A 21643-nucleotide genomic window follows, 5' to 3' on the forward strand; every position below is an offset into this window, starting at 1 on the left:
TTATGGATCATTCAGCAGTTCCTCATATGCCGTAACGGATATGTCTTGCTTTGTAACCTCGTTCTATTCATCATTGAGCCACTGGATTCAGGTGCACACATTTTTAAGTTTACTGCATTCATTTTAGGGAAATTCCTTACTTTCAATGATTGAACAATAACACACTCCAGTTGTAACAGTTCTTCAACTTACACTTGTTACATATAATTTTAAAAAGTATATTTTGTGTAATTATTCATTTTTGGACTTTCTATATAACCAAATGATTTGTTAATTATGCACACCTTCTGAATATGACAAAATGTACATTTATGAATTAGGATAATAATTGAAAGAATACACCATAAATAACATAGTCTAGGCTATTTATAAAATTCCTCCATTCAGATATTTATTTTCGAATGAGATTGCCGGTTAAATGAACACCCAGTGCGCCCACAGTGCCACCGTGGAGAGTGTAGGCCTGCCATTGCAGAGTTCGGTTCCTGTACGAAACGCTAGCTTGAAGCAAAGAATTAGCATTTTTTGAAATGAGCGCACTGATTACTAAGAGGTTGATTTTATGCCTTTTTTAAAGCCTACATATGTTGTCGCGTGTTGAAGTAGTCATATAAAGCACATACAGCGATGGGTCTGTTATTTCTTTATTTATAACATACAGTGACTTCTAATATAAATTAGATTTTTTGAGAACTGCTGCGGATTGTGGCGTTATTACATAATGCTTAGCCAGAATAATGATTTAAATCTATTGTTTTCTTCAGAGAGAATTGATAATGCAGTTACTGCCATTCATATTTATTTGTTAAGCCAAGCGTTTGTAAAAGTGGAATGTTATTAAAAGTTAAATAAAACGTGTTATCCACATTCATTTGTTGTACATTCGACAGAAAAAGATATATATTTAATAGGCATAAATCTCATTGTAAATGTTTGTTCTTGGTAACAGGCTTTTGAAATATGGCGTCAATACAACTATTGAAGACGAAGTTTGGTTTTGTCACATTTTATATGGACTCCCTGAATAATTAAAGAAAAGCACTTGAAGTTAAACTTTAAAAAATCAAAGCAGGGTAAACTAAACGATTGGGTGCATTTTTAATGTCATCTTGCCATGTGTAAGTTTAAATGTAGAGGCCACATCTTTAGGTTTTATTTAACCTACTTAGACCATTTGTCTTAAAAAAATAACCCCACTGGTAAAGCCTGACCGAACCCCAAGCAAAGGACTGTCATTTAAGTGCTACACAATAAAAACATTGCATGTGGTTTATCCTAAAAATCTGTGATACTCTGCCAAGTTTGTTTCCCAGTCGAGGTGTCTTGGCAACGTTGTGGCAGTGGAGAGAGTGGGTTTGGAGAAACACAAGGGGCTGAGGATAGTGTGATAATGAACTTGAGACATCTCATCACATTTCTGAAAGTCTCTTCGCCACTTTGGCGAGTTTGGATTCGCATGCATTTGGCGGAGAAAACGAAGGCATTGTGTATTATCCATAGCCCATTAGTCGCTCCTAAACCAGCTTCCAAAGAGGGTCCCGCGGTCCGCCCCTGGTAACCAAGCATCGCCATGTGCTTTCACAGTGGAAAACGCTTCCCCGGCTTAGATCGAAAACGAAACAGTAGCTGTATTAATAGTTTAGTTTCTAGGAAGGCGTCCAAAAATTGATGGAAAAGAAAAGAGAACCCTGACCACTTTTAAAGAGAAACCAACAACAACAGTAGCTGACAAAGTTGTCTATTTGGCAGTCGCGCCTCCTATTGAACTAGTAATTTATTCAAAGGAGATTTTTATCCCCAAGATCTGATTATTATGATAATCAGCAAACCCAGACCTCTTTTCATTTCGCATGTCTGTGGGTCTGAACTTGATGCTGACAGTTGAAGCTGATTTGCACGGTCTCACCCCGGTGACCCAATAGTCGCATTCCTAGACTCCAAAGATTTCCAAGGGTGAAACAAAAAGAATGGGGAATTGAGGTACTTGATTTTGGCGGTTGGTTACAGTCAGGGCAGGGGAGCCTCAAAGTCAAGATAATGTTGGTAGTTAAGCTGAATTATACAAGAGTGATATAATTGCAGGTATAATCAATGAGCGAGATACCAATTAATAGTAACATAGCCTATTCAATCATAAAAACATTGTACAAAACTTAGGCTATATAAAAGATGTTAGATGCTATAACCAAATCAAATTATACATTTTAATGTATGTTGAAGGAAAGGCACATGTATATATTTATTTATTTAGGCTATTTATTTAATATTTTATTGTTTGTAAAGTCCTGGGCCTGGTCTACTGTTTCATTTGGGTAATCAGTGTAGTTCAGTTAAAGGAGCTGGTAGACACAGCAAGGGAAGGTTGAAATAAAGGGGGGAAAGCGAGTGGGGGAGCATCTTTACATCACCACATTATTTTTGCGTATTTTATCTGAGAGGGTGGGATCAAAAATGTAACAACGTCGTGTCATAAAGGGGTGGGACTTGGCTGTGGTATATGTTTTTGGCAACCATGTTTAGCTTGGTCCATACCTATTTCTTACATGGAATGATGTCTTGCTGACTGGAATGGGGGGATAGGCGAGCAGCTCACTTTGCTTTCTCTGAGGGGGAGGCGAACACCATCTCTATGGGAAATAATAATGATAATAAAAAGCAGGCGAACCCGGCGAGAAAAGCTGAATGGATGGGGCCAGCACAACGTCACGGTGAACTGCAGCCATGAAGCGCAAGACCAAGCCAGAGCCAACCCACGAGAGCTCAGTTCGTCTATGTCGCCTGATTCGTACAGTTGACTGTTGTGGAAAGCGTATACCAAGTGCCTCGTTCGCCAAGAAGGGGTAAGTGTGACACGTTTGAAAATAGGATAAGCAAATTTCTGTAACGATGATAACCAAGAACGTACCGTTCTGCTTCTGTGTCCATTGAAAAAAGTAAGAATAATCTCCCGCGTCGTTTGCATTCTGCTGAGCATAGCACAGGCTATAGTCCGTATATTAGACGCACGAACCCTAGGCTCGACTGGATGCACGAGTTGTCATATTGAAAATAAAAAATGGCCCATTAATCAAATCCTAACTGCATTTACCGTTTCATCTTGCCCGCCCTGCCAAGAATAGCCTATATTCTGCTATTCGTACATACGCTGTGATTTTTAGCATGCTCGTGACAACACAGACTGCCAAAATAGATAAAGGCGAAGTACAGTTGATTATACAATATCATGCGAATAGAATGGGTCGAATTCCTAAAGAACATAGGTGTAGGATTTGAAATATTCGTTGTGGTGGTTCTTCTTAAATTGTACCTGAGTAGACTTGAATTGGAAGGTCACGTTTTATCTATAAAAATCTTAAAACCGTGAGAATTTAGATAACACTTTTTCTCTGTCCTTATGCCTTTTTTTCATCAGTATGCTACGTGTTTTAACTTAGTTCAAATAAATAAACGTGACATGAATCTAAATATCAACTTGAATTTAAACACAGCCGCGCTGAACGTATCATAGCCTATACATGCCATGTCTTAGACTAACCTTAGTCTACTTGACAACGTCAAACAAGTGAACACTTAGCTGCCCACCATCAATAGGCTACATTATTGTCCACCAACAAGATACACGACCATAGCATACAAAGCAGGCCACCCAGTCACTTTAAGATACAAATACACCCAAACTGTGCAACCGAAATGCAATGTCTTTTGTACAATTATTACACAATACTATTGTAGCCTAACCGTAACGACACGATACAATTCCCAATAAAATATATGGTTCCATTTCATTTTTGGACGTACAAGCATGTACAAGCACAAGACAACTGCTTGTTTTGCACCATTAAAATAACTTGAGTGTGCTCACAATTTTCGTCTCTCATTGTATGTTCTATTCATCAAAAGCTGGATGCACACACAGGCCTCGGTTTTTATAACTGTTTCGTCACCCAGGATAAATCCTATAAAATAAGCAAAACTGAGATAGTTAATTACTGAGTGGATTGGAAAGAAAACATTGCCTTCCAAATTTGAATCATAATTTTGGTTTATTGCACATAAATATGTCCTAGCATCTTTTTTTGCACGTGTCCATTGAAGACAGGGCCTATACGAGAGCAAACGTGTAGGCCTACTGTAAATTACATGTGAGAATAGCAGATTCATAAAATATATATTTAATTCTAAATATATATTTAAATATTTCTATTAAAATATTCAGAATGGAAAAGGAATAGTTTAAAGTAAATAATGGCAATTTGAGAATAGTCGACGCAGAGTAAATTATGCACGAGACGGGGATCTGCGTTGTAGGCTATTCGTAAACAATTTGCCAAGACTACATAGAATACATAGAAGTATTATGCTATTGGCTAACTAAAGCTGTCCTGTTGTTTCAGTTGCTTGGTTTTATTGATATAAACCGTTTATATGTACATCAGTGTCTAGTTTTTTGGGTCTGAATATAAAGGCAACTGTTCACTCAAAATACAAGGCTCTGTTTCGTGAGTGTGTGTTTGTGTGTTTATGTGTGTGTGTGTTTGTTTGTTTGTGTGTGTGTATGTGCTTGACTGTGTGTGTGTGTGTGTGTGTGTGTGCGTGTGTGTGTGTGTGTTTATGTGTGTGTGCATATATATGGTATATTTTTGGATATTTGATACTTTAGTTATAAATATATAATTACTATCAATTTTGCGACTTGTATTACGACTGCACATGAAGGCACATTCTTCTTCTTCTTCTTCTTCTTCTTCTTCTTCTTCTTCTTCTTCTTCTTCTTCTTCTTATTATTATTATTATTATTATTATTATTATTATTATTATTATTGTTATTATTATTATTATTACAGGATAAAGAGGTTTTCCAGCTTCAGAATAAAGCGTTTTCCCAGTGTGGGTAGGTTATGTGTGGCTTATAGTGCGTTAATGAGGTGATGCATAATTAAGAATGTTCAGGCAATATTAACCCTTTTCCTGCCTGTAATTTAGAGTATGTTTCAAACCCTCTTGCTTTGCGTGTGTTTAAGGAGGTAGTCCAACGTATAACTTTATAAAAGTTTATTATTATTATTATTATTATTATTATTATTATTATTATTATTATTAAAGAGGTAACTTTGCGTTTGATTTCGTGCAATTGTAAGATGTATTTCTTTACGTTGCAAGGCATTGATTGATATTTAAAAACCAGACCCACAGCATTTATCATATAATGTAGTTTAATGTGTATGCCTCAATTTAGTAGTCTACAGCAGGTAAACATTTACGATGCAATCCATCAAATCAATCCAATGTGATTGATGTTCAAATATAGGAGGATAGACTTAGATCCATTTGACACAACATTTTCAACTATAAAAAGGCAGATTCCTGTTGAATGCACACTTCTGTTTACTATTCTTGTGGTGTAGTAGGCCTAGATATTTAATGGTAACCACAATTAACCTAGTAGCCTAGAACTTCTTCAACCAGCGCATTCCTCAGATCCCTGTCAGATATTAATTCGGTTGCAACCAGTGCGATTAATGTTGTCTGTTAAATCGTACTGCTTGACACATGGGCTGACTGCATGAGCTTTTTGTACAACATTATGAAACATAGGAATACTCCATATAAGCTTGGCATACATTTACAAAAACCTCATCTTTGCATTTGGCTTTTGTAGGTTATAGGCCAACAGGCCTATCGGACGACACAATCTAAGTCTCAGTTGTAATGTAGAATATTTCAACATATCGCTCGAACATGATAACAAAATAAATCTCATCGTTATATAACAGCTGCCTTAGGGATGCACTGACACGAAATCAATGGCTGTAGCTTACCTAACGTCCTCTTAACGCAATTTCACATTTGAACATAATGTTTTGTTCACGCTGTGAATAGTCATTTCTCACGGCAAATTCACTAGTGAATGCATGATGGTGCATGCATGGGTGAATGATGCCAACTGGTGTCTCTTTTTTTTTCAGCATCCCATTGAAAGAAGTATCTGTGGGACGGGCCACGTGGAGCAGGTAAGCCTTATATCTCAACGCCAGATATGTAACATGGCTAATATTCTGTGAAATGTACGCAAAACACACTGCAGTCCTTATAATACATGATATCTAAATTAGCATAAGGCGTTCGCTTGCCTCTTACAGGAGAAGTATTACTGTTTTCTATAGAATAAATAAGCATGTGAGTGTGATTCAGGCCTAGAATGATTTCATAATTATGACAGAAAATTTATAATAAGACAAACCTACACCAAACACGAAGTACAGGCTTACATGCTTTTATATTTGTTTTCTTACTGATATTAAACGCCAATACACTGTTGCGAGAAGGCCTACACGTGAAGTTTTTTACTCGATGTAGTTTTTTCGCAGGTAGGATTACAGTGGGATCAAAACGAACTTGTTTCGTCTGTGTACTGCACATTCACACGCATTTGCTTTTGATATGTTAAGCACATACATATCAGAATGTTTTGACCTAAAGTATCAGGCTTGTAGCTACTTATGCACAAGCTTTGCTATGATTCTGTTGTCCGGTTCATTGGCCTACCTTCTCTGCAATTAAAAACGAAAACACGAGTTCCTCCAACACGCTGTGACACTTGCAGGTGTTTAGACATATTTATTTTATCGACTCCCTATTATGTTTTCCAGAGTGATAATTGCCATACCTTCTTTCTCTGGTTATTTTAAGAGCGCTGATGCACTTTTATCCTGGGGATGGGGCCAGCAAAATATTTCCTTGGTAAAGCTGCCAATCTGATATAGGCCTATTTCAATTCCCACCTGAACGGCCTGAAACTGCGACTCTCTCAACATTCGTTGGTGCCCTTTCACAGAGAAGCCAGTAGGCTACTAATCATGCTTCGCTCTCAGTGGACCAATGCTTCATACAGTCAACACTGGTTAATTGGTGTAGTAATACTGTTGGTTGCCAATTAAACATGTTCATATAACTGGCATATTCTATGTACCAGTCCATAGTAACAAAATAGTTTTATGGTGGCGGTAAACAGTGGGCCTAAACTTAAAACTGAACTGATTGATATTTAAAAACTAATAACATATCTCGTACAGTGAACGTATGGCGAGTAGACATAGGGTTTACATGAAATCTCCGACGTCCAATTCCCTTTGATCAGTCATATGTGATATGCCTATCAATAGGTGCGTCAATACGTCATTGCGTGTTCACTACCAATAGTTCAACGGGTAAAGATTGGTTTGATCGCAAATTAAAGAAGAACCGTTAGACGATTCTGTCATTTGTTGAAAGGCGAATTTGTTAGGCTAAATGGGTAAGAACTTCCCTCATGTGAATTTACGGTTTGCACGTAGGCTGTTTTTTCCCGGACGCTCCAAAGAGGCTGTGGCGCATTGAGGTAATAGGATTAATAGAAAATTAACATTAATTAGTTGCTTTGTTCAACGAGTATGTATGTGTGTGCCTGCGCGCGCGTATGTATGTGTGTGTGTATGTGTGCTAGCGAGCTTACAGTACGCACACTGTCGAACTGCGGGGCAGGGCTGCTGTCCTCTCTGCATGGTGCTGAATTTAAAAACATATAGGCCTACATGTGTAGCTATGTCGGTCTTTTGCTTTTGTTGGAATAATTCTGGTAATAATAAAATCTTTCATTTACAATATCAGTTTTAGTAATCTACTTGTAAGATGTTTATCAATGTCATGAAATGTTTACTGCCAGTGATTCAATAATAATAATAATGATAATAATAATAATAATAATAATAATAATAATAATAATAATAACAATAATAATTATGATAATAATAAGAATTATTATTATACTGGTTAAATATGATTAACAATTGATAAACAATACATCTTTACTGGGACGTGATATTTATATGTTTACTGGGTTCTAATTTATATTATATTACGGGGAATTTCCGTAATCTAGAATCTCTTTCATATTTCATTATGAAAATTTTAACCTAACATAAAACTTTGTCCTTCTGTATTGACATTTAATTTTCAAAAAGAAAATCGAGTCTGAACTTCCCTTGAACAGTCTATGAATTATATTTTAAACTCAGCAAAGAACAATGCATTTTTGTAAAATATAGGGTAATATGTTTTTTGTATATATATAACGTTATTCGTGTGTATTTAAATTACTAGGTGCAAGTAAAATTCACAATGCACAGAAAAGCATGGTAACAAATAATATGACGTATAATGGCGATAAATAAAAATATACATTATGTACATTATTTTTGTCATCATTAACAACAATAACAATAGCTACGACAACAATAGCTACGACAACAATACTACTACTAAAACTACAAATAATAATAATAATAATTATAATAATAATAATAATAATAATGCAACCACATTATTATGATTCTCATTATTCTGATTATTCTTATTATTAGTATTAATAATGATAGTACTACTACTACTACTACTACTACTACTACTACTACTACTACTACTACTAATAATAATAATAATAATAATAATAATTATTATTATTATTATTATTATTATTATTAAATTAAAGAAACATGATAATAGCAAGTTTCTGATGCTATACAGCGACAGATAAAACGTCATCATCCTACATCAGGCCTGGGGATTGTACAGTACATCAGCTAATGACCTAAAGAAAACACTCAAAAACACACAAAAAAAGCCCTATCAAGAAAATTTTGAAAACTTAATTATGTACATTTTTTTGAAGAATGCAATATTATTTCTCGTAATGTTACTACTACTTAGAATAACAGAATTATCTGTTATGATTCAACATTAGGAGTTTAATGGTTCACTGTAAACATTCTGTGATGCCTGAAATGGCACATGCTTGAATACAATATTGAATGGTTCAAATGGTATGATGTAAGCATTAATAATTAAACACACACACACACACACACACTCACGCACACACACACAAAGATACATAGACATGCACACCATATCATAATAAAATTAGGAAAAATAGAATGAAATAGGTATTGGATAATGGTTTTCCATGTTGCATGTATGTATTGGTTACATAAACACAACAGTAGTTTTGATGTTTAGAGGAAACTAATGAGTACAGTGAAGACAAAGGTTTTCAACATGCACTCATAGTTCTGTATGCTATATGTGTGTGCATTGTCTGCGTATATTTGTACATATCTATTTGCATCTTACGACGATTAAAAGATTAATGAAAAATATATTTTATTTTTTGCTTCTAACAAATATACACAAGATGTGTGGGCCATAGCTAATGCAGAGTGAAGATCCACAAGGCTCTTTCAGGGGTCCAGATTTGTGTGCTTTATATCTGGGACTGTAGGCACAGATGCAGGTGGTGAAGAGGGGCTGATTTCTCTCCATTTTCAGTGATTAAAGGGTGAGGGGAAGAGGCCTTGCACTAATGTTGGGTTCAGAGAAAGGCTTTTAATTACACCAGCTCCAAAGCCATGTTCTGAAGATAAGAATGTGTGTATGTGTGTGTGTGTGTGTACGTGTGTGTGTGTGTGCATGTGTGTGCATCTGCATTCATGCATGTGTCTTCCTGTGTGTTTGCATAATAACACTTAACAAATAATTTCACACTTATGTGTACAGTATTACTGTTATCATAACTATAGCATAATATGTATTGTGGATGCTCTTAACATAAAACAAAAAATCTGTCAAAGTAGATACAGTATATATATATATATATATATATATATATATATATATGCTTTTAATGATATCAAGTACATCTATTTAAAAATTGGGATAGTATTGTAATGTGAAAATATCTAAATATTAAAAACTCAAATTGCATTTGCATGTGCTTTGCACCTATTGGGTAAGTGGCATGCGTTAGCATCATTGAAAGACTAATTTTAAGCACTGGGGGCAGAATGCTTTCTTCTTGTGGAGCAGTTTCAGTGGGACGCATGCAGGGGCTGGGATGCTGCGTAGCCAGTTTCAGCTGGTTTGGCAGCCGGCTCTGAAGCGCCGTGCTGATTGTTTGACTTTCAGGAGCTGATGCTTTTTCCTGTCACATTGCTGCTCGTTGTTGCTGTGAGTGGGTATTAGTGCATTTCTGTTTAAGTGCCATTATGGGTTTCAGGCTGAAAGAATTACATGTTGTAATTTCATAATTCTTTGTGTGTGTGTGTGTGTGTGTGTGTGTGTGTTCTACTGAATTTTGCTGTGAAAACCCAACCCGTGTCTTAACGTGCCGATGTTGAGCAAGGTTTCAGTTCACTTGGTACTTGCTGCCTAATTTGGAAATACCAGTGATTAACTTGGCTCTTTATCTTGCTGTATCCCTTCTCTAAAAAATTATAGTGCTATTAATTGGATTAGATCTGTCTTGTAAAGCATAATATCAGAAAAGATATAATGAAATGAGAAAGTCACTATCAGGTTTCAGCAGATATGAGATACAGTACAAAGTCTGGCAGAGTAATGATCACTTCAATTTAGAAGACAACCTAAAATACATCCATTGGTTTCAAATGTTTGAAAGGTATATTCTAAACCAGTCATCCTTCTTTAACTTGCTTTTCTCTCTGATTCCAGGTCTGAATGCATCCTGTCTCCTTCACGTGTGGCATAAGAAGCTGGGTAGCCGAAGGGGTTGGTTGTTATCTTTGGTTATCTAGCTGTATGAGTGGTGTACATTCTTCATAAAGCTAGATAACCGAAAGTAACAAGAATCCCATTACACACCTGAAAGGCCACCAAGCACCCGTCATCTTCACAAGTCAAAAGAAAAGAAAAAACTGAAAAAAAAGAAAGGAGGGCCCAAAGGAGAGTCTTGAGAGGTAAGTCTAGGGTCAAAACCCAAAAACAGCTCTGCCACCAACACAAGCATGGGCCCAGAGAAGCATTCACTATATGTGCATTTCACAAATGCACTTCAAAAGCTTTGTTTGATTGCAACAAATTGATATTCAGGGGTATTGCATTAGTTAATTATTTGCTTATCATTTCTGAATACAGAAAGTGGTCCAATTCCCAGTGATCTCTCCTTTAGTCATTACATACTCTTATATTTTTCTATTATATTGACAGCCAAGGCAACATTTCATGACCTTTGGATATGAATCTGCTTTTGGAGACAATTTATTTCAGTGAGCATCTTCAAAAGAGGAATGATTGTGAAAGTGTGACCACTCCCAAAGGATCCTCATTGTCCAATTTTTCCATTTGTGGGCTGGTTGGGCAACATGAAACCTAATAAGCAACAGATCCCCTTCTATGGCATACGGAAGCTAACTGTTAAAGTCACACGCATGTGGTCATCAGTGTATCTGAATGCCTGAATTTCAGCTCTGCATAGTGCTGTTACTTTGTAACGATACCTGTTAAACACTCAGGAGGCTATGCATTTTACATTTAGAATAGACAAAGACAAACCATAGCATGATATTCTTTCTTAATTGGTATGCTCTTAGAATATAAAAAATGTTTTTGGTACAGCAAGGGTTTGTCTATACCCTTAATTGAAAGTGGTTCTTGGATATGACATCACTGCCATGGTGCGGATACTCCCATTTCGAGTGAACACAATGTGCCCCACGGTAGTGTGGAGGATTTGAATGTACTTATGGACATGTCTATATTGAGAGACATACCTATAGAGGTCAAGTTGTACTTCACTGAACAGTAACTGACTATTCCATTTTTGATTTGGCACATCAGGATAAAAGCTTTCTGTCTCACGTTTGAAAGTGCCCTTGATATTTTACCTATTTGGGTACAGAGGCTCTTTTGTGCCACATTCATTAGATCGGGGGTCTCATACCTCAGCCTTCAGAGCTGTTCAATCATCACATTTTGCAACAGTTCCAAATAACATTGAACAATACAGAAGAAAACAGCGTGTAAGCTGTGTCATCTTCCTGGGCCTGAGCCTCAATCATGTGATATACACAGTGAGCCTGGTTTTGTCCTCGCTGCTGCATTGCAGTTGCCAAAGTGTGACATTTGCACAGGTGGCTCGGCAGAAGCCGGTGGGATGATTGAGAGAGAGTGAGAGTGTGTGAAAGAGTGAAAGAGGGAGTGAAAGAGATAGAGAGAGTGAGGGAGTGAAAGAGAGAGAGAGATGCCGAGATCTGGCGGTGTAGTGGACTAGGCAGTCTCCGCCACCCACCAAGTCAACAGGACCTGAAATGCTTGCTCCTCACTTACTCTCTTCTCAGCCTTCATGAACGCATCACAGCTTAATTCCGCAAGGTCACTGTTACTGCTGCTGTAGTGTCAGTCAAACCAGTTCCAATTCAATGTGTGAACCAGAACAGGGATTTATCGGGGGTCAGTGACCTTCTGAGGAGTGGGCGCAGGGCTTGATGAAGATGACCCTGAGGGAGGGTTCATCATCGCACTCAATACACATAGCACCTTGAAGACACCAGGCGGTTTGTACTGACCTGTCCCAGCCTCATGCTGCCGTCATAAGCTCCAGTGTCAGGTTCTTTGGTGCTCAGGATGGTACATAAGCAGGACGTTTCTGGAGGGGCAAATGCAGACTCAGTACCGGGGCTGTAGGCCCGGCCTGGGGCTTTGTGTGTGGCAGGCAGCTCCGTTATCTCACTGACGCCGAGTACTGTGAAACCCACTGGAAACACCCAGAAAGAACCCCTTACATTTTGGTGCCTTGAAATGGCGCAAGTCCGGATTTCCACACAAAGGACAGAGCCAAGTCTTTTCTCCCCTTGTCTGTCTGGAAAGGAGAGAAAAGAGGGAGGGGGAACAGAGCTTGGATTTGTCTTGGCTTTCATGCACTAGGCAAGCAGATTTAGACTCCAAGTGTCAAGTTGAAAAACAGCCATTGTAGCCTTGCACCACCCCCCCACCCCCTTTTACCCCCTCCCAGTCAACTGTACAGTCAATAGAGCCAGTGCACTTGTCACAGAGGGACAAAGGGACCCTTTACCACCCTTTCACCACAGCCGCGACAGAACAGCCAGACAGCCTTTTCAAAAAAGTGCACTGATTCTTGCCCCTTTTTATCCCTCTCTTTCTGGCAGTGGAACATGCCAACAGGGGTGGAAGAAAGGCTTCACTGTTGCCCTGTACAGAGGGCCAGGCTCTGTGTTCTATAGCCCCCCAAAGAGAAATGAATATATTACTGCCGGTTACAGAAGTCAATGGGCCCACAATGATAAAGGGGATTAAGTTTAGTAACTTACAAGGAACAGGTGTACACAGGCATTGTTCGGACCACACCAGTACCGTGCGACCACTAACCCCTTCTCTCTCCAATCCTCGGTGCATGTGCCTTCTTGAATAGCGGCCCTATCACTGCTATCGTTCTGGATTCACCCTGGCAGGAGGCACAAAGGGAATGTTGCAGAGAAGGTCTATGTGTTATTGCTTGCTTGCTCTTCAGGAAAATATTCTTTAATAACGGAAAACCAATATTGTGTTTACATTCCAAATTGCGCTAAGACAGAGTTGAATCATCAATATGTCACAACAGAGAGGTTGCCTGAACTCGGCATCTAAAATATCCTAAAACAACCTGTACTGACTTTTCAGATTTCTTGGAATGTCCTTATGTACTAATGTGTGTAATTGGAGGAAAGTAAATTCAATAATCCCCTTAAACTCATACAGGGCTTTGGCTGTCCTAAATATGATGCAAGTCGTGCTGCAGAGTTATGTTCTCAAATCCAACAGATGATGCCGTCAGTTCCCTTTGCCATCCGTTCCCTTTGTTGGGATTAGCAACCTGCTTTATTGCCTCCTTTGTGGAGCACCACCAGATTCAGAGATCATCTATGATGTTGCTAAAGTGATTGTTGATTACAGGCAAAGTTTGAGTAGTGTGGTATCTGGTTCTGATGCATAGATGAAGACAGGGCAGGAAGTTTATAGTATAGATAGTATCATATGTGTAAACTGAAGGAGGACGATGAAATCTGGAGATCAGGGGCTGTTCATACTCAGCCTTTCTCCCTTTCCTCACTCTCTTGTTTTCTGCTACACACCTATGAATCCCGAGGGGGCGTGCACTTTTCCGTGGCCTCTACTGTTAATGGCGAAGGCTTTGCAATAGTTCCCATTTGCATAAGGCACTTTTCCAACAAGGACTTAGAGAAGGCTTGATAGCTGGCCCATTCGAGTGCCAATGTTGAAAAAAATGTCAAGTGCCAATTAGGACAGGTTTGCTACCATTCAACGACACCCCTCCCCTTTTAACTCTGCCCCTCCCCACTCTCTCACACTCCAACCCCCTCTCACCACGCTCAGCTCGTCCCTCGCCACCAGCACCTAGCAACAAAGGCTGCTTTTCTTTCCTCTGGCTGCTGATGGAGGACGTCCTCTCCAAGCGTCTGAGAGCATAAATGTCTGCCGCCCACATCCCCTCCATTCCGGTAGCTTCTCCCCCATTTTCTTTCCTGCTCTCGGGGCTCCTGGCACGGGAGGTGTGGTCAGGCCCTTGTCATCTTAAGAGCTGTCAAGATATTCGGAATCGCGTCTTTTTTTTCCGGGCAGGTGCAAGCCCGCCAAACAGCAGATGTGGTGGGGTGTTTGGTGCACAACCACGCAGATGACGGAACATGAACACAGCAGAAGTACAGATGTAGTGCTGCAAATAGTAGGGGTATTCAGGGCGGTCTGTTGCAACTATAGAAGTTTTTTCTGCCAAGTGTTCTTCGTGAACTATGTTTCCCTCGTTAAATCCTTTGTCACGTGTTAATAATCTGATTTAGAAGCATTGCATGTAGGAAGCTTAGGATTATACAAATACTTGTTCGCTTAAATATAAAGGAACAGCTGAAGAAGACTACTATTTTCAGTCTTAAGAGTAAGCAAGGGCCTCCTGGGTGTCAGGTCAGTCATGCAGTGGTGCAGATAGATCTAGAATATTACAAAACAGGTCGTTTACAGTTGACATGCCCATGGACAAAGGGTTTTGTTTGGCAGGGTTTCTCCCACCTGACCATAAAAGGGTGACTCCTGTGGTCTGATTGGACACCTGAAGTGTACATGAGCCCAGTGTACATGAGTAGTAGTGTCTGACAGTACTGTATTTATTGAGTTAAAATGTGCTTAAGGCTAATGTTCAAAGTAGGATGTTGTTTCTTCTTGGATGATGACATGTACATACTGAGTGACTTGCAAGAGATATTTGGCAGTAAAATAGGTTATGAACAATGCAAATCTTAACAAAAAAGGTTGATCCTAAGGTTCATCCTCCAGACCCAACTGTTGTCAGAATTAGCTTAATGTTATTTATTTTTAGGCTAAGGAGTTATACACCTACTGTGTTGCACCATAGGTGTCCACTGTGGAAATATAATTTTGGACACAACAGTTATATATCCTTTTTGTCCAGATCATGTGTGATGTGAAATGTATCAGATACTGACCACCACCATGTTATAGAGGTGAATGATTTCACAGCTTGATCCATTATTAACAACAATATGTCAATCATCTATTTAAAAAATATATTATTTTGTTGTTTTGTACAATTATATTATGCTAGCTTTAAATTATCGTTAGCACTTTTCTACACTAAACACAAAGGGCAAATTGAATGGAAAATGAGAGGGAGTTTGTAACATAGATTTAATCCTGGATCAACTCCAACTACTGCTTCCCATTGCAACATTCAATCACTCAGACATGCTCTTGCACCCAAAGGGGTACATGGTGACATGGCACTACAAGGGGAAATTGGTGATGCATATACAAGCCAGCAATGGTATCAGAGAGAGAGAGAGAGAGAGAGAGAGAGAGAGATGCCGTCTTCCTCAGACAGTCGTTTTTGTCCAGTCTGGGCCACCGTTGTTTCTTCATACTGCGTTCACCTCCCTCACACACCGCCTCCTGCCATCCAGAAGGATTTTTCCCCTATCATTCTGTCATTCTCTCTTTCATTCTTTCTTTCATGCTCTCTGTGTAGTTTTTTTTCTCAGCCTTGATTCTCAGATGGCCGGCTCTGATTTGCATACATTTGCATAATGAAAGTCATTTGCATGCTCAGGGGCAGACTGTACCATGAGAACAGACATGAAAAGGTGTGCGCGCATGTGTGTGCGATTGTGTGGACCCCTGTGTGTGTGTGTGTGTGTGTGTGTCCCTCTATGTTTGTGTGTGTGTGTTCCTCTGTGTTTGTGTGTGTGTGTGCGTGCCTGCGTGTGTTTGTGATTGTGTCCCTCTGTGTTTCTGTGTTTGCGTCCTTGTGTGTGTATGTGTGTGCGTGCAAGTATGTGTGTGTGAGCATCTGTGTGTGTGTGTGTTTGTGCATGCATTTGTGTGTGTATGTGTATGCATATAAGTGTGTGTGTGAGCATCTGTGTGTGTGTGTATGTGTGTTCGTGTACATGTGCACCAATCTGTTGGTGATATTTTGCAATTGATTCAAACTCCTCCTTTTCTTATCCGTATTCCCCGTTGTTTTTTTTGTTTAGTTTTTTTACTATAGGAAACCAGCACATTCAGCTGCGAGGAAGCTGAGAAACACAGAGGAGCAAAGAGGAGGAGGGACCGCCATTCCAACAGCAGCCCCAGTCCGCCCTCCCTTTCCCAGCCTCCTCTGCCGACGTGTCCCCCTCCTCCCCTTCCTCCCCGGCTGCCTGCCCCCTTCTCTTGTATCGCAAGAAGCAGCCCACGCCACCATCTTAGGAGAAGGCTGGCATGAAATGGAAGTGCGAACCCGAGCAGGTAAACGCAGTGTCCGCGCGCCGTGCCAGCACGCGGGCACCCCCCTCCCCCTCCACAGAGACCCTCGCTGGCTGCCAAATCTGGAGGTTGTTTTAATGAGGTGTTTGTTAATTGCAGAAACGATGGGATGCGGGTGAGAGGGGAGAGGGGGTGGGGCAGAGTTTCAGCATGAGTAAATCAGTTGGGCCTTTCTTTGCAGGCACTCAGTGGGCATGTGTGGTCCATCTCTATAGCGGGAACATTTCCGTGCCCTCATTCTGATGCCGTACATGGCGCAGGCGGCCATTTTAAAGAAATCTCTCAGGGAATAAATACGCAACGCAAAGTGGGCCAGGCTGGGCATGTCAAAGGACAGTGACAGTCTGTTATCATTTTAACCAAAATTCCTTTATTTAGTTATTATACAGTAGAGCAGTTTATTGTCTGTTTCCAGCTAGAGTAGACAATAAAGATGCAAACAGATGAAGACTAATTACACTGTGAATTTTATGGATGCACACCATCACTGTTTTTATCTCTGTGTACTGTGCATGACGTAGAACAGGCATGTATTTTGCCATTATTTTGCATATATGGCAGAGATTATGAAGAGAGACAGTATAAAGAGGATGTCCAAAGGGTCAGCCAGCAAGATCAGAGATCCAATAAAGTGTAAGAGGGGAAATAAATGAGCTACCTTCAGTCCCCTAACACTTCAGCTAAGACTGCATTCACAACCGAATATGCAAAGATATGAAAAGATAAAGATTTCATTCGACTCTGTTTCATGAGCTTATGATGAATACATTTAATACATTCTGCTGATGTTGATGATGATGAGGACAATTACATTTCTAATAATAATAATAATAATAATAATAATAATAATAATAATAATAATAGTAGTAGTAGTATTATTGAATCATAGAATACATGAGAAATAGACTAGAATAAGAAAAGTAAAAACAACAATTTCATAGCTTCACTTACTTTAATAATTATGACTCTTCTTGCAACTACTACAGACAGTCTGCGCTCACTTATATGGTCGCATACAAAATAATTTTTTCTTCAGTATCACTATAGACCTAAAGCCACCTAAAAGTACAGCGGAGCCCAAAATAAGCAAACAGTGAATATCCCAAAGATTTTTATTATTATTTTTATGTGGAGACTACAGCAAAAGTAGTGCATGAGTCCATGAGAAAATCTAATCAATAGAGATAATGCCTAATCTTTCAATATTCCTTACTTATATGTATCACATTTGATGATTGTTATCTTCCTGTGCATTACATTATAATTTAATGTACATAATTATAAGATGCATGGTAGAGTACACTTGATTATAATACAAAGTGATTGAATTTGAGGCCTTATATAGGCCAAAGTGAGAGCTCTTTTTGCTATGTTGATGTATGTTATTCAGAAGCATTGCGACACAATACTAAGGGGGGGGGGGGGGGGCTTAGACAGAGAGAGAGAGGGTGTGAGAGAGAGCGTGACTGTGAGGTTTCAATAGCGGAAGGCTCTCTTTTTGTCTTGAAGTGATTTTTGGGGGAGCTTGGGCCCAGACAAGTGGTGTATTGTCCACCCTCCCCCCCCCACCCCACCCCTCCCTGATGCGCTTGTTGTGGTGCTCTAGTATTTAGGCCAGGGAGAGAGAAGTTTCAAAACCGCTTAACCAAAACACCAATTAGAGCTGGCTGGGCCTGATTAACTAAGAAAGCTGGTAAACAATAAGACCTATTGTCCCAACCACCGAAAGAACACTCCCTTTGTTTGTGTCTGCATATCAGAGGTGGAGATAAAGTGGGCTTCAGCAGACACTGTGGAGTGTGTGTGCTATGATAACAGTCAGGAACATGACTTACTCTTTCTGCAGCGTAAGACTGGATGGGAGATGCCTCTGTCTGTTTGCTTGTCTATCCTGTCTAAAAAGAAATTTGCTAGTGTTATGCAACACAACATCCAATTAACTGCTTTTGTGACCTCAATCCAAAACAATAATACAAATAAGATGGTGACGTTACATTGATATTGATGGTCAATCTCGGCTAGTCAAATAAAGTTGAATGGGAACCCATATACATGCATGCAAGTTTTAAAACTATTGGTAGGTCTAAAGTTCCTGACCACCATACCATTTGCAATTTTGTAGTAAATCTGAGCAGCATTTCAACAAGGTGGGGATTACATTCTTATGAGTTTAGACTCTATGGTGTTATATGCTGATTGCTGAATACGAACTATGTAATCTTGAACAATGCATCATATCGTAATCAGGCATTAGTGTGTAAAAACTCAATATAGAAACATGTGTATGAGCTTGTATGGCTGTCTGGCAAGGGGAGAGGTATTGGGAACTGGGTGAACTGAAACTTGAAGTGACACTGCTAAAACAATATAAACTGGAGACAGTGGAGAGAATGGCTTTGGTAATGCGATAATGAGGAGTTTGGGAGGGAAGTGCGGGGGGGGGGGGTCAAGGGGACGTCTGGAAGTGAGCGTCTGGAGAGCTTGGACTGGTCTGGGGCAGACACCCTCCTGCAGCAGGCTGGTCTGTATCTGCAGGCTCTGCACCCATCAATCCACCTGCCTCTGCAAATGTGGATTGGGGGTGCAGCTTGGCCTGCACCCCTGTTGAGTTACCGGCCTTGGGAACCCCACTGAATTCCTCCCCCATACGGGCAAGGGGGGCCCCAATTCTGTCTGTGTCTGTGCCCTCCCCCTCCCCACCCCTGTGAGGCTGGGGGCCTGGGAAGGACTTCAAGTTCACGGCCAGACCTCCTATTGAGCTGACAGCCTGACTGTTTGCGCAGTTTGGGTCCCCATTCAGAGCCGGGAAGTGGGGGAGGGAATCCAGGGACACAGTATTCTATGACGGCCTGAGCACGTAGACTATTCATTCAGCGGAGACAAGTGAGGGAGAGAGGGACGGAGAGTGAGAGAGAGGTAGAGAGAGTCTAGGTTGGGGGGGTGGGGGGGCATGTGGGGGGCGGTTGGATGTGCATAAATAAAATAAAGATTCTGTGCACGCAGTTTGCACTGAACAATCTGTGCCCCACGTACCCCCCAACCTCCCATAAAACGTCCCCATTGAGGGCAGGACTCCCATCCCGCACACACACGCTCTCACGTGGGAGCGGGCTCTGCTCTCCACCCGTTTTCCCAGCATTGTGAGGCCGCGTGCTCGGGTTGTAAATAAAGCATTAACAAGCTGATTTAGTGAAGGCCGCTCTGCTAAAACAAAGTCTGCCCCCCATACCTCTACCCCCCTTCTGTCACTAGTTTCCAGTAAATAGGCCCCCTTTTTTCAGGCTGACACTTTTGTTCGGCCTGCTGTAATAGCTCTCTGACATACAGTCACACACAAATGGAGATGTTCCATATATCAACACAAAATATTCAAACTCTTAAACAAGCCATATTGTTATTTACAACGTCAGGTGAATACGAGGACTGGCCTGTGTGGCTGGACAAATACCTCCTAGGAAGCCTTTCACAGACAGAGTACTGGCTCTAACACAACATCTCCAAGCACAACCAGCTCGAGAGAACCTATAAGGCAAATGCAGGAGCTGGTTCCCTGTCCTTTTGACCGCAACACATTTAAGTTGATAGTCTGAGCTGTTGAGCAAGGCTGGCATTCTCTGAAGCTCCCTCAGATCTCCAAGCTTAAAGCATGTCACATGTTTCCTCTTTGTACTAAGGCTCCACATTGTACCAGGCTCCTTGCAAAAGGGCTTCAACTTCACCCTCAATCCTCAATCCTCAATTTGGCAACCTTCATCTTGCACATGAGCTCAACCTGCCTGAGGCACAGCCCAGACACAAGGCCTGTGCTTTTGTGGGACCAGAACATGGCTGACTGCTCACTTTCCTGCAGTTATTTCATGACATGACATTACATTAATTTGGCATTCTTTTTCTGAGCAACGTATAATGAAGGTTGCAGAAACTGTTCACCGGGTGGTATTTTAATGCCTGTTTTTCCTGTTCTCCTAGGTTCAATCTGCCATTACCACACTTCCTTGCATATTGCAGGAGGAAAGAGAAACAGCGTGATGTCAGCTTGACCTTGGCTGAGCTCTTACCATGATGTGCACCCACCTCCAGTCTCCATCATGGCACAGTGTTAATTGCCTGTGCTTGGAACCAGACTTCAGACATTCCAGTTTAATTTGGTTTGTGCCCCAACATTTGAATATTGAAGCACTTCATCAGCTCTGCTGAGATCCTGGGAACACAGGATTGACTGGAACATTGTCTTTGATCACATGACCTGTGACAGGAGGAACTGGGGATCGCTGCCACTCCCCTGGAACTGGATGCCTGGATTCCATGATTTAATTTTTGGACAGAGACACATTAGAATGGACGCTTGGAAATACCTGACTATGATCAAAATAATTTCAGTTTGTTCTCCAAATCTTGCAGAATATGGGCTACTTGATCCTGATCCTGGAGGGCCACAACTCAGAATTTCCCAGCCCTGTATACACCACTCAGTCAGGAGGCCAATGCTTTGGTCAGTGAAAACTAACAGCTATGGTGGCCTTCCAGGACCAAGACTGAATACTCTGAGAGGACACACTTGGACAGCTCTCAATCTTGATCCTCTATAGAAATGATTGTGTTCTACAGCAATGCATCACCCTCCATCTGTTGACTATTTGTCAATAAATGCACTCAAAGTAGGGAACTGCTTGACCAGAGAGAAAACTTTCATATTTCAATATTTTCATGGGTTTGGAATTGACAATGTATGTTTTTGATTATGAACAGACACATCTTACATCCATGCTGCATATTATGATTATTATGATTGTTATGATTAATAATAATAATAATAATAATAATAATAATACTCATCATAATCATAGTCATAATCATCATCATCATCATCATCATCATCATCATCATCTTCATCATCATCATCAAGCACAGCATGATAACGTAGTTGAGGGAAACTAAGTAACCTCTTATGGGCTGATGTGATATACATTCTCGCATT

General features: G+C 40.3%; 1 long non-coding RNA gene across 1 annotated transcript; it reads left to right on the plus strand.

Annotated features, from left to right (window-relative positions):
- The first annotated feature begins 10686 nt into the window (after positions 1–10686).
- Positions 10687–21403, plus strand: LOC133106473 (uncharacterized). Its single transcript, XR_009704510.1, has 3 exons — positions 10687–10790; positions 16395–16647; positions 20635–21403. It is a non-coding gene; the product is annotated as an uncharacterized LOC133106473 (long non-coding RNA).
- The last annotated feature ends 240 nt before the right edge of the window (positions 21404–21643 follow it).

The sequence above is a fragment of the Conger conger genome, chromosome 1 (assembly GCF_963514075.1).
Source record: "Conger conger chromosome 1, fConCon1.1, whole genome shotgun sequence".
NCBI lineage: Eukaryota > Metazoa > Chordata > Actinopteri > Anguilliformes > Congridae > Conger > Conger conger.